Consider the following 14444-nt stretch of genomic DNA (forward strand, 5'->3'; position numbering starts at 1 on the left):
GCAGGGATCTGGAGGTGGAAGAGCTCCCCCATAACAACCTTCAAAATGTAGCTTCAGAGAAAAAACTTGAGCCATCTCAGAGCATTTACTGTTCATGTTCTACATGCTTTTAGGGAGGGCAATGTGTATCATTAGCAGCATCAAAAGGGCATTTTCCCTCCTCAGCAGGCAAGAAAAGATCAAACATTATGTCTGTACTATACTCTAGACAGAGAGGGACCACAGTGTAGCCTTTCAAAGGTGTCTGAGGAAAGGTTCCTAGGCATCTTGCAAAAAGCTAAAAAGATTCTTGGTCATAATGCCAACACCATTCCTTGGTATGACCAGATTTTGTCATAAGCTGTTGTTGCTCTGGATCCCTTTTCTTTGATTGGTCTTGGACAAGCAATAAGGGAGCAACAATTACTCTTCTTTTGGACTGATGCTAACATCGTCTTCCAGAATACGCAGTTTATTACTATTTGTATCTTCTTGTTATTGGTCCATCAGATTGAGGCTATGGTTGGAAATGAAAAATCATTTTCCTGCTTTGCATTACCACTGCATCCTCAGCTTTGAGAAGATTCTCTCCCTTGCATGTTTAGATCTGGTATTGCATTTTCTACTTTATTCGTTCTTAAAAGACGAGAAGCCTTCCCCCCACCTTTCTAATTTACTTAGAAAGCACAATAACTAACCAAATACATTTGGTTGGTTGAAAGGTTATACACATTATTTGTTTAACTGGAGGTGTACCTGGCTGTCAGAATAACTCACTGGAGAGATCACAATTTGATAACAATACTGGTCAATCAGTGTGACCTACAACAGGACCACCTGTGGTGGACCTTATGAGCCAGCCTGTAGCTCTTATCCCTGCCTTTTCAGGCATGACTTTATATGCCACGGCACCTCAGGCAAACAGTATGTAGTTTCAGGCACACAGTATGTAGTAGACCGGCAGTATGATTCAGAAAGTGCTGATAAACATAGAAGATAGGACTCAGAGATGCCCATGTTACCTCTCCTTCTAAGGTTTCCAAGGCTGTAAACAAGGAAGGACTGGAATGATGAGATAATCAATTGATAGAACACTGAAAAGGTCAGGGTATTGTAATATGCAGTGTTGCACTGAGTATAGGAGATATTAAAATTCAGATGGTTCACTCCTATGAAAATAATTACAGTGGCACAAATACAAAAGTAGAGACTTCCACTCTGGTGGCAATTGCACAAACAGATGCATCTATTTCAATTACATTCTGAGGGACAGATTCTCATGTGATGCTCTTTGGAGGCTGTATTAAGCTGTTTAGCTGTTCAGCTTGAGCATAAGGACTTAACCTGGTAACAGTTTGGGCTGGAGATCCTTCCTTCCTTCCTTCCTTCCTTCCTTCTTTCCTTCCTTCATTCTCACAACTGATATGATGATGATGAAACATTACTGGTCAGATTAACCTCTGTTAACCTGTTATCTTTTAAGAGGTGATGTGACAATGTCAGGAGACTATGTCAGAACTTTTTCCATCCTATCTTCCTTCTCCCCTTTCTGATCTTCAGACTGTGCTTCCACCTTTCGTTAGTTTCTCTGGGGTGAGGAATTCTGCCACTTATTGGCTTTATTTTGACTAATTCTTCCTCTTTACTTTGCTATACACATGCCCCAGAAAGTTAGATAGGAGCCATTTTGATAAAAGACTGGGCTTCTCAAAATTATGCCTATCAGATTTTAAAATAATGGACTCTCTCTCTATACTCCTAAATCTCTGGTCATTGTTGCATCTCTTAGTGACTTTATGTGATCTGCACTGTTTTTGAAATCAGCACCCAAATCTGGACCCAGTGGTACAGCCAAGGAAGCAGCAGTAACACATGGGGCAGAAAGATTATTTCATGCATCCTACCTAAAATACTCGCCTGTACACTTCTCTCTGTATTCGCTCATACTAAGCACTTAAAACCACAATCTCCTATATGCAGCAAAAGGAAATAAAACCATGTCCATGTCTCCCCAAGATATTCTCTGATATCCATGAAAGACTGGTGAATTTCACAGAAACATATTTATGCCTTCCAGGCAGATCCAGTTATAAGAAAAAAAATGTTTGCCTACGAAAACTCTGTTGTAAGAAAGCTATAGTTGCTCTTTTCTAATGTATACAAGCTTTTATTTAAGCATTGCCAAATCACTCTTCAGGGTATTTTTGCCCTGTGTTATGAGAACTGTAACTTTTATAATGTCTTCTGATTGCTATATTTGTGATATAACTGTTTTGCAAGGTTACTTAATTTCGTTTTCCCTCTGTTTTATGTTTAGAAGCTTTTTTTTGTAATTGGAGACAAGGTAAACTAGAGAGTATTTTCTGTGCCGTCTGAGTAACAGCATGAAGCAGGAGAGGGCTATTCAGCAGCCAATTTGTATCCCCAGTTGGGTATCCCTTTGGTTGAATACAGCTGGTATAAAATATACAGGGTCCGGAGCTGATGGAAACAGCAGAAATCAAAAAAGTGAATTTTCTGGAAATACTAAAACTATAAAAAGATTTGAGCATGCTATTAAAGAAGCTGTGAATTTGGCTCATGGGAATGGAGAGCTTTCCCCTTCTTCAGACTCAGGTTGCAATTGCTGATACAAGTGGAATTGCACGTTTCACTCACTTTTTCTTATAAAAAGCCCGTTTTTAGGCACTTCTAATATTGCCCATTTCTGACCATTTGGGTTGCTGTTTTACAGCCAGAATGTAATAAAAACAAAATTGCTGAAAAATTAAGCTAATACGTGAAAATGAGACTACAGACAACAGTGCTACTTTACATATTAAAATTTGTTGTGCTCTTTTCTTTGAATACCTCTAGCTTTGGAGCAGGTATTTGAAAACTAGTAGCAAAGTAATCTTTGCAGCAGAGATATGCCTTTTACAATTTCAGAGAAAGCTGTCCAGTGTTGGCCGTCTTATAAACCCTTGAAAAATTCCAAGTCATAGCTGCTCAACAGACTGCATTTGATGGTCACAGGTTAACGAGTCAGGGCACTGAAGGCTCTGTCTTCACTGAGGAAACCCTCCCAATTTTGTTCTGAAAAAAATCACATTTGCACAGATGCTGTAGTGATGTCTATATTTTAGCAGTTCTACTTTCTAAAAGCTCAGTATTCACGGGGCACTCCTGAGCACCTCACACCTCTAAGGGCTGGCAGCCGGGCTGTTCCAGCGCTACAGGGGACCAGGAAATGATCCCCTTCCACAGGGCTCCAAGCACGAGGTTGCCTTTTGCTGTAACTGTGGCTCCACTACAAGGTGGTGCCAATGCTGGAAATAAAGGAGGAAGCCCCTCTCTCTTGTGTTCTTGGTAATTCCCTTGCTACGAGTTATCTCCACATTGCCTGTCCTGAAGAGAAATAAATCCGTATTTATGAAATCTTGCTGCCTACAGCAATGAGGGCCATAGAAATGAGTAATTTTGCCTGCAGAGTAGGACACACCCAGTATAAGATTGTATCGTGAGCAATTAGGAAAAAACATTATTGAAGAGATGCTCATTAAGTGCGCATCATCCAGCAAGTACACCAAGTCTAATGAATTCATTTAAGAGCGTGCCTGGGTATGCGAGGCCAAATTAAGATGGGCAGGCAACTGCAATTTCCTAATTTTAGAGTGCTTGACTTTGTACTGATCTTTTAACACGTATGAGTGTAATTACATGTAAAAAGAGGATCAACATACATGATCTGCTTCCAGTGAGGACTACCACCTTTTGGGGCTCTTACCTTGAGCTTTAAAGAAAGAACATGGTTCTTGCAGCTCTCATGGAGAAGGTAAGTTGATAAGACATGCCAATTTGACCAGGAGATCCCTGGAACACAGAAGCTGTTATCAGCATGATAATAAAAATCTGGAGAGACTATTTTGACTAGTTTTTTTTTCAATGGGAAACACAATTTCCCTCTCTACTTCCCTTCCACACCACCTAACCAACACTCGTGTGAGTTTGTCCATAGCCAGGGTCACAGCAAAAGAGTGCAGCTCATTCACCAGGTCATATCTTCCCTTGTGAGGAGATGTCCCCTGTCACATGACCCAACACTGGCAGCCAGTTTCTCCAAAGAGCGGGTGGTTATGCCTCAGGTTTGTATGTGTCCTTGTGAACAAATAATAGTGTGGTCATACTAGTGAAAGGTGATTTCAAAAACAGGCTGAAGAATGGATAGTGTTTCCCTTTGGGAAATACAGCCACTAATCATTGACATTTTTAACAGCAGTGTCTCAGCAAATTTTCTATCCTTTTAAAAGAGGCAGTGATGCTGAAAGGAGGCGGTTGTCAAAGCCTGGAAAGTGGACAGTGCTTACCAAATGGCTGCACTTAAACAAAAGAGGGGTAAGACAATCCAAACAGCAAACAGATGATCTAAAATGGTTTATTAAGCGACCCCCTAGTTTTCATGCTCCTGAGGAAGACAGAAGCTTGCTCGTCTTGATAAGGAGATCTAATTTTTTTTAAACAATTTGGCTTTTTCCCGGAAGTGTGTTCAGTGTGAACAGTTCAGTGTGTTCAGTTACTTCTGAGCATATTGTGCTGCCCATGGGTTTTCCAATGTATGTGGAACATCACTCACGGCGATGACATAATCCCATGGGAAGCCCCCAGGGACTGCAGTTTGGAGCTTGGATTAGTGATTTTGGAGTGCATTGCCTGCTGCACCTTGGAAACTATCTGGCAGCTCCCATCGATGTTGACCCTGGCCCTGACAAGCGAAGGACCAGGGTATTGTGCTGCTGCTCCAGCATGTTGCACTCCATGGCTAGTGCTCTCTGCTGGGGTGAGAAACTGGAAAAGGAGAGGGAGCCTCTTGGCTGATGGCAAGAGGAGAGATAGTGCTGTGACCGTGGCTGAGAAAAGTGGATGGGCAGGAAACGGGTACATGTGTTTAGGGTTTAAGAACAGCCACAGCAGGTATCTTCGGGAATTTGGTGCCTGGGGACTTCTGGTATTTGCAGACATAGGATAGAGTTTTGTAAGTGGCAGGTGCTTGTCCCATTCTGTCTCTTTGTAGAGTTAAACCACAAAGCACCCAAATGTTCACTATCTACATGTGAAATTCCTTAGCATTAATAATCTTAATTCAAATTCTTTTTCAGATATTAAGGGTTAAGATATAATTTTCTATCTGGACATGTGCACATATGATGTGTGTGGCATCAGGGTAGCCCATGGTAAGTCTCCATGGTAAGCAAGAAAGGTGTTTGCCTTTTATTTTATTCCATTGAGTACACAGAATATGCAGGAGGCTGCGTTAACATATTGAGAGAAATATTAGTGACAGGAATTGTCAAGCTTTTAACATTTCAGTAACAGTAAACTTTTAATATAGCATACTTTTTGGATGAAGAAGCACACTCTTTTGCTGTTACTTGACTCAAGAGTCTTATAAAAGGGGTTTTGTCTGAGATGGGGATTTAGCATACCAAAGGTGCTAATGTATTTAAATGGCAATGTTGTATAATTCTTTATGGCTGGTTGGAAACTCCTTTAGTCTTTAGGGCAAGGTCACATGTCATATGGTGATGTCATTCTGAAAGGATTGAAAGTACCTAGTCCACAGGGATAATATATTAGTTTGCCTTTGTATGCTTTTCATTGTTTTGTCATTCCACTTACATGAGCGTAATGTTAGCTAAGATAATTGATCTCATTAAAATACACAAGCCAAGATAGAGAAACTTCAAATTGATGCATCACTGCAGTTATCCTAAATATCACTGAAATAAATATACATTTAACCTCGTCCTTTCCATTAAACATCCTTGTTTATATCTCATAAAGGGAAAAAGTACAATGTGACTAATATTTTTCTTTTCAAAATTTTACAGATTATTTCACAGACACCTTGAGAATACTTACAATAAAACTTTTCTTACACTTCGTTAAGGAAGGAACGACGAAGTACAGCATATCAGAGGTATAACTGTGCAGTATATTCTAAAGGTGTCTTAGCGTTGCCTCTTTAGTTTTTCTACTATGCTTCATTAGTCACATGCCGGTCATTTGCAATAAATGGAAAAATAGGTAATTAATTAGGTATTTTCTCTGCAAAACTGTGAAGCCATTGCAGACAACTCTTGCTAGTAAGTAAAAGAGATACTTAATATCCAGACACTTTCTCTGATCTGGAATGTTGCCTTGCAGAGGGCTTCAAATGGTTACTCTTGTGCCATCTCCTAGAGAAAGGCTCCTAGAACTACTTGAGGCATAAGACAAAGTGTTGAGCCTAAGAAACAGTAAAATATGCTGTCCACAAGAGAAGTGTATTTGCAAAACTTTTTTGAAAAAACAGTTACAGATTAGTCTTGGACTAAAAGGAGAATTGCGTGTGCTGCCATCTGTTTTGATATAGGAGATCAGTGCACTGCACTAACAAAGCGTGCTCAACAGATGCGGCTAGACCACCAAGTCTAATCTTTGTACCGGCATAATGAAATTACTCCGCATAATGGCGAAAAATGTTACACTAACAAAACTGTAACTCTGTCAATATAAACTGCATCTACATTAGAGTCCACTGCCAGCACATCTCTACCGGATAAAAATTACACCTCTAACCCAATTAACCTTTCAGGAAGAAGTCTCATAGCATGGACACTACCTGGATAACTCACTGTTCTGTGCCTTTGACACACTTAAACAAATAACCTTTGAGTTATCCAAAGTGTGTGGATTATCTTTTCTAAAAGATGTGACAGACACCTGGAATCTTCTTTTACAGATCTGTTGCTTTGCTATTAAAATTTGAAGATAGTCAGCTTCCCTCTTGTCCTGTACCTTTAAGAAAAGGCAGCCTCCAATACACCATTGTGTTTTACTGTGCTTTGTAAACTATGGGCAAAACCCATTTTGTTTTATTTTGGTAGGATAACTGGTATACTGCAAGTTACAGTGATATCTGGAAAACTGGGCAGTTGGACAATATGACCAACTCCTGCCTTTTGTTTAGCCCTTTTAAATAGCCTTTGTTATTTCTTAATATTAAGCTCTAGACTGCTAGCTGACATATTTTTTACGCCTCTTGTTTTCTTAAATGGAAATGGCTAGCTGAAATGCCAGGCATTATTTGGAATAGGCAAATATCGCACAACTCAGTAGGAGGGCCTTTTGTTTCTTTTGTTTGTTGTGTCCTGCATTGAAACATAGCTCCATTAGCTAATTCCCTCACCTCAAACCCCACTAACAATCTAAATTGATCTGCTAGAAAGTACAGCTTCAATTGCAACTAGGCTGACCAGCGCTGTTGAGTATCCTGTGCAAAATAAACATCTTTGAGGCCTCGCTGTCCATGACAGGCTGTAAAGGAAAGGTTTTTCAAAGACACGCAGGTGTCATGGGGGCTACCAACTGCAAATCACCTTCCCTAAATGTATCACTAGCAATGCGTTCTTTCTCCTCTAGCTCTTACAAGACAAAAGGAGAGAAGTTGTTCACGTTTTTACTCAATGGGAGGTATTCTGGCTTATACTCACAGAATCTTTCAGGCTTGGGATTTGGATGTTACTCACAGGTCTTTCTCTTTCTTCTCTCCCTCCCAGTCTTGCCCTCCTTTTCTTTCTAGATGTATGTAAGGCAACCATTTCAAGATGTTTTTCTCAGTTTCCCCTTCCTGGGAGTTGGAGCGCATAAGGTGTTGGCTGCAATGACAGAGCAGCGATGGGACTTTTGTGTGCCCCACAGCCAGGCATTTTTCAAAGCTGGAATAACTTAGAAGCCACTTCCCCCATCAGCAAAAACTTGTGGAGTATATTTAGTGGAGGTGAAAACTGACCCTTTGATGGCTGAGGCAGAACCATCAGCGGATCTGACACTGCAGTAGGAGAGAAGAGTGGCGGGTGGTCACACATGAGTGGGCTGAAGCAGATCAGTATATGCGGGGGGAAAGGTGGAGAATGTGAACAGGGCAGACGGAAGTGGTAACGCCAGCTACCGCGCTCTGCCATGCCAAAGTCCACTTGTGTCTGCAAGCTGCATCTGTTAGCATAGTTCTCCCTGTAGCCTGACTTTCCATTTGGTCAAAAGGCTGCACTCAAGGATGCTGGGGAGTCCTTCAGGCCAAGCTCACTTGTTAGCATTTGTGTGGTTGACAAACACTTCAGAGAAGGAAAACAGGTAGGATGCTATGCTTCAAAACTGTTGTTTTCTGGTGTTTTTTAAAATGTAGTTAAAAATTGTAGGTGCTGGTCTTGGGGGGTTAGGAAGTTTTTAACAATTCCTTCCCCCCCCCCCCCATTTTGTATCCTTTCTTTCGTCTGTCCTCCCTGCTTACCTTACAAGCTCTTTGAGGCAGGGGCTGCCTCTTCTTATCTATGCCTGTGTACAGCGCTCACTGCAACTGAGCCCTGTTGAGGCCTTTGGAGCCTGCTGTTACACATATAATAATAATTCATGATGCCTAGGGCTAGGCACAGCAAGTACTTTGTTCCCATTCCTCGTGCGCCTCTGCGGATGCTCGTATTTCGGCGCATTCGCGCCTGGCCCCTGCGGGAAACTTTTGGGTTAAAAAGGCACACCCAGCCGGCCCTCCCCGGCGAGCGACGGGGAGGCTGCATGCGGCTTGGGGCAGCGGCGCCCGCCGCGCACGGCCCCTTTAAATTCCAGCTGTGCGGCGGGGGGCAGCACCGCTGGCGGCGCGGCGCGGGGCTGGGGCCGGGGCTGCCGGTGCGCGGCGGCGGCGGAGAGCAGCCGGCGGCCGCCGGCGGCGGGGGCAGCGCGGACGCTGCGCGCAAGGGAGGCAGCGGCACCCCGCTGCGGCTCGCCGGCTGCCGGTGCCTCGCGGTGGCGGAGAGGATGAAGGTGGCTTCTGGCTTTTTTTTTTCCCTCCTCAAGATGATTTCCATAGTAACCTGATCGAGCGGTGCAATTTCGGAAACTGGGTGGTTTTTTTATCTTCTTCTTCTTTTTTTTTTTTTCGCTTGCTTCCCCCCCCCCCCGCCCCCGAGGACTGACATCTGACAGGTAAGGCGCCCGGACCCCCGCAGCCGTGTTTACCTCCGCGAGGTGCCGCACAAGTTCCCTTGGCAATAGCGGCCAGGCGCGGAGTGCCGCCCGCGGAGCTCCGCGGAGCGGGGCCGGGGCCGGGCCGGCCGCCGGGCGGGTGGGGCCGGGCGGGTGCCGCGGTGGCGGTGCGCAGCCCCCCGCGGAGCCCGGCGGGGGGTGCCAGCTGGGGGAGCGCGCCGAGCTCTTCTTACCTTCTTTGTTTGCTTGTTCCCCGAGAGGGTTTTATTCTTCCCTTTGTTTCTCCCTCCTTTTCTTCTTCTTTCTCTCTCTCTCTCCCCCCCGCCCGCCTTGTTTGTTGCCTTGACCGTGTTTCCTTCCTCCTCCCTTCGCTGAGGATGCAAACGCACACACTTTACCTCAAAATCCGCAGCGAGTGAGGACGCCGCCATCCAGCCGGGCGCCTCCAGCGCGGCCGGTGCCCGGCGCGCATTCAGCACTTCGTTGCTGCCTGCCGGCTCCTGCCATGGCGCGGCGCGCCCGGCCGTGCCCTCCCCTCCCCGCCAGCCGGGGGGCGCCCGGCCCTGGCCGTGGCCGTAGCCGGCCCGCGGAGCTCTGCCGCCCCCCGGGGCTGGCGGCCCCGGGGCTGCTCTCGGCGTCGGCGGGCCCCGAGGCGGCCCCCGGCTGATGGCGCCCGGCCCGCCGGGGGCAGGTGGCGGGAACCGGCGGCAGGGCAGTCTAGAAGGTTCGGCGGCCGTTAGCGCGGCCGTTAGCGCGGCCGTTAGGGCGGTGCCACAGGCGGCACGAGGCAGGGGGCTCGCGGCGCTTCTCGCTGGGGTGCTTCTGCTGCCCCCCCCGGCTTGCGCCAAGCCGTCCCTGCCGTCGACTCCGGGTGCTGTTTGCCCCTGCTTTCCCCCTCCCCGCCTTTGCGGCTGGGCCCGGCTCGTCTGGGTTAGGCGATGGGGGCTTCTTCCCCTTTCTGTGGGATTTCCTTGGTCGCGTCGTGTTTCCCTGCTGTCGCCACATGGTAGTTGCTCGCCAAGCAGGTCTCGGCTGAAACTTCCTGTTGCTTACCTTCTTCCCTGTTGGATTCAGCTGTAAACGCTCTTCTAGACTGCAGCTCTGTTTTTTTTTTTGGGGGGGGGGGGTGGTGTCGTCATTTTGGTATTGGTTAGTGCCGAGCACAGTGAATAGATGAGTCTGGTCAAGGCTTTTTCTTTCTGTCATAAGTGATCAATAATCATCTGGCAGTAAGAGATGATCTTATTACAGAAAAAGCCAAAGTGCACAGTAAGAGCAGCTGAAATACAAGGTCAGTAACTCTTATGTTATCAACATTAAATCTACTTTGCATATTTGAAGATGATGTATTCCTTTCGAGGCAAAGGCAACTTCAAGCTTTTGATGAGCTTTCCAATATAAATAATAAGCATCAGTTTAGACAGGAAAATATCCTTGCTTTGGAGAAGGTTGCCCATCCTAAAACCTCCCCTTGCCTCTTTTAATCTTTCAGTTTAGTCAGGGTGGTCTAGGATTGCGAGGGTCTTAGGTGAGAACAGTTCTGGTAGCTAACAATACAAACGTTGGTCTGTTCCTAGTGCCCAGCAACTGCTACACGCTTTCCAGACACAAAAGAAAGGCGTAGTCTGTGGCCTGAAGATCGTGCATGCTAAAAAGGCAGTCAGCTGGAGGGTAATGCAGATCAACAAACAGCTTTGTCGCCCACTAATAACTAGCCTCAAGCTGGAAAATGTAACAGCTTGGGAGGCAAGTAATTTGTGCAGGGGTACTTCTGTCTCAGCAAGGACCGCCGTAACCCCGCGGACAAGCCTGTGGCTGCGACATGAGGAGCTGGGGCTGTGAGAGGGCGAGCCCTGGCCGGAGGAAGCACCAGGGGCAGGTGAGGCGATATCCTCTGGCGAGGGAGGCAAATGCAGCATGGAATGGGGGGATACAGCAGGAAGAGAGAGCAGGGCAGACCAGCGGCAGCGGAAGGGGTTATGCAGGGACTTGGAGCTTGAAGCTTGACATTAAAAGCTTGAAGTAATGAGTTTAATCTATGAAATCTAGTTCTCAAATTGTATGTGCTTGCCAATTAGCTAACCATTCTGTAAATCAGAATGGAATTCAGATTATATCTTTGTAAATGTGTTGACTCTGAAGTGCTGCAAGAAAAAAAAAATCTGTTTTCCCTACTGAGGGCTTTAAATATGAACAAAAATCAGATCTGAGAACTGAGGAACCTTTTAATATACTCACTTTCCTGAGTTCACATTCTATATAGCATAGACTCCCACAGTTAAAATCAAAAAAACCTATGGCACTATGACTTGAGGGGGGCAAATTCAGAACAGCTGTAGGGCATTTTCACCAGTGAGCATTCTGGTTCATTTTGAGGAGGGGTCAGCATCAGACACAGTATGGATTAAAGTAAAGGAGGTATGTAGCTGTTACCATGCAAGGAGCATGCATCCCATACAAAACACTTGGAGTGGAATGAAGGGAAATGCAGCCCTCATGGTCTCCTCTGATAAACACTTTAATGTTACATGTGTATAAAAACGAGCTGCAGCGTAACCTTTATCCTTCGTTAAAGATTGTATTCATGTATATATGTATTAGTTTGTGTGGCATAACAGCTTTCAAAATGGCTGAAAGATACTGATCCAATTAAAATACTGTAAGAGAATATCTGAAAATAATTTTTAGTTTGAAATAAATGTAAAAATAAGTAATTTGAATTTTACCTTGTTTCAGCAGCTAGCAGTAATAATTCTAAGAAATAGATAGAATCTTTCCTAGAGCAGTTGTTTCACTCAGATTTGACTGGTGTGGACTTAGGAAGAGTAGAGAGGAATCAATGCCAGGTATTGCCACCAAGATCAGCATCCTGTGGAGTAATATTTACATCTCTGTTTCTGAGTCTGAGAACGTTTGCTTTAGATGGCTAGCATTAAAATGGTTTATACTACAATGGATCAAAAATTCATTATGTTCGATTGGTAGTGCAGAGACCTAGTGATGCAGGCATTTTTTTGGCTGAAGAGAAGTGTTATCTACTTCATGCTAAATTTTACAGTCAAACTCTGCATTGAGATGGGTCAGCAGTATATATGATTGGGAGCTGTCTGGTTGTTTTTTTTTAATAAGGAATCTGGTGTGCTGTCTGGTTGTTTTTTTTTTTTAATGAGGAATCTGGTGTGCACTTATGCCTGTGCATTTTTTGGTACGAGCTGCCTGTGATGTTACCTGCACACTTTCATAAAACATTCTACAAGAGAGCTGTTAGAATTTGCATGTACAGAACTTGTTTGTCTATATGTAGATCAGCTGTTACTGCAAAGATAAGTGGATACGCAGAAAGCTGTGTATGCAGAACTCGGTCCCATCCCAGTTTCCGAAAACTGGGTCCCATCTCTGTATTTTAAGATAAACCTTTGCGTATGAAGTCAGAGAAGCAAGTCAGGGGGCAGAAATAGTGCTGTGATTATGTCCCGTTTCCAGGTTATGAAAATCAGTATAATATACTTTGCAAGGACTGTACTTGCTATTAAAATACTTAAGATTTTGTCAGTGTACACCCAAAGCCTTTCGCAAGTGCTCAACACTTGCCTGACAATTGTTACAGGAAATACAATGATAAAATTTACTTGCAAAAACTTCTTGTAGAACTATGTAATGGTAATTGCTGTAAGTTTTCCTTTTAACGTGCTTTCCTACTCTTGAAAATGACTGCATACAAATGGTACCTCTTCACTCAGTTGTTTTCCCCCCTTCCCCATCTATATTTAGAATCAGATCTATTTAATTGAGTGACAAAAGTGATATCTTACTTCTGTTAACCCTGTGGATTGTGAGCTGGCCTCTCTCCTTGTTGGGGCATCAGCAGGTCAGAACTTGGATTTGGGGTTCCTGCTCTGAGTGTTCCCTGAGGCTCACTGGGTCCTGGTGCCCTCCTCTTCCTGTCCACCTGGGCTTGACACTGGTGAGGTGTTACAGAAACACTGCTGTAGGGCAAAAGCACTAAAAAGTCTAGTCCTTCTAATGGATCTTCTTGGTCCTCGCTGGCTCCTCTGAGAACCGATTCATATGGTCGTCTCCATGTAGATCGAGTGTCTTGTGAGGACTTCCGTGTTCGGTGATGCAAGCACTAAGGATCCTTCTACCTAACTATATGCCTCCAAGAAAGGAAAATGCGAGCACAGGTGGATTCTTCCAGGGGTTCTTGTGAAATGGAGCAAGCTGATTCTCTGACCTGATGAGCTTTTTAAACTCTGTTAACTTATGGGCAAGTTGAAATGTTCCAGTCTTTCAGGACTGGGCCAGTAAAATGTCACTTACTGCAGAGATTGGTTCACAGCATTTGTATTTAAGTGGAGTCTTAGAGAGCTCAGTCGAGATCATGGCTCCTTAGGGCAAATATATTCCAGACCAAGATGCTTAAGTCAGTATTCCTATTTCAAATCAGACTGAAGTGTCCTTTTAGACTGCCTAATTCAACAAATAACAAGTGACAAACCGAAGCACAACAGGGGAACGTGAGTAAGAAAAATTAGATCATGCCATTATGTCTATAGATATGTTGATGACTTTCCCTTCTAGCACTGGGTACTAACATGGAATTTAAAACAGACGTCGTCCCATGTTGGAGTCTGGAGATTAGCCCACTGATAATACCGTTTATATGAAAATAACTGAGTGCTAACTGAGAGCTTGTGAAATGTTTGGGTTAGTAATATCGTTGGTAAAGAAAGTAAAGATTTATTGTGAACCAGACAAACATTTGCATGAAATAAAAAAAAAACCTGAAGAGCTCTTAAAGATCATAAAAAAGAATGCTTGGCTGAGAGCTTACAGAAATATAAGTGGTTGTTGTCTCACCAGATTTTAATGAACGCTCAGTGACAAAATAGAAAACTTGAGACTCTTGAGTGGTATAACCAATATTGTTCTAAATAATTTGATTTTGAGGGAAAATATATCAAATATGTTTACATGTCATAAAAACAACATGAGATTTTTTCATATTAGATTTATTACATATATACTTTCTTCTACATGGAAAAATTAGATAAATGTGCTGCTTCTCTCTGTGCTATTGACATTTTCACTGGCAAGATGATGGATGCTGTTTAAAACAAAATGGTTTGCTGAACATGAGGAGCATCTCTATTTTAGATTTGGGAAGAAAAATCTTCAGCAAGCATGATGGGACAATCTGTAAATTATGCATTACTCAAGTTCACAGTTACAAATCTGAAATTACGGTGCAATTACTTTTTTTAGGAAAAGTTACTGTATTAAAGGTTCTATTTTGTTCATATTTGGCTGTATTTCACAGTAATATCAATTAGTTCATGCAATGAAATGTAGCTTTCTCTCAAGCGTAAATGTAACATGAAGTTTATTTTAGCCAGTAGGCTCAGTTCCACCTGCCTTTTAAATGTACTGTCCATGTCTATATCAGTTTTATATAGCATTATCAAGTC

At 43.8% G+C, this 14444-nt stretch overlaps 1 long non-coding RNA gene across 3 annotated transcripts in view; it reads right to left on the reverse strand.

Annotated features, from left to right (window-relative positions):
- LOC104140662 (uncharacterized) overlaps positions 1–9521 on the reverse strand; it is a 30594-nt gene extending 21073 nt beyond the window's left edge. Inside the window, exons 1-3 of one of the 3 annotated variants that reach the window (XR_011139827.1) lie at positions 9210–9367; positions 7491–7655; positions 3746–3831 (exon numbers count right to left, since the gene is read on the reverse strand). This is a non-coding gene — a long non-coding RNA (uncharacterized lncRNA). The other 2 variants (XR_011139825.1, XR_011139826.1) reach the window with 2 other exon arrangements.
- Positions 9522–14444: the final 4923 nt, after the last annotated feature.

Source organism: Struthio camelus, chromosome 1 (genome assembly GCF_040807025.1).
Source record: "Struthio camelus isolate bStrCam1 chromosome 1, bStrCam1.hap1, whole genome shotgun sequence".
Taxonomy (NCBI): domain Eukaryota; kingdom Metazoa; phylum Chordata; class Aves; order Struthioniformes; family Struthionidae; genus Struthio; species Struthio camelus.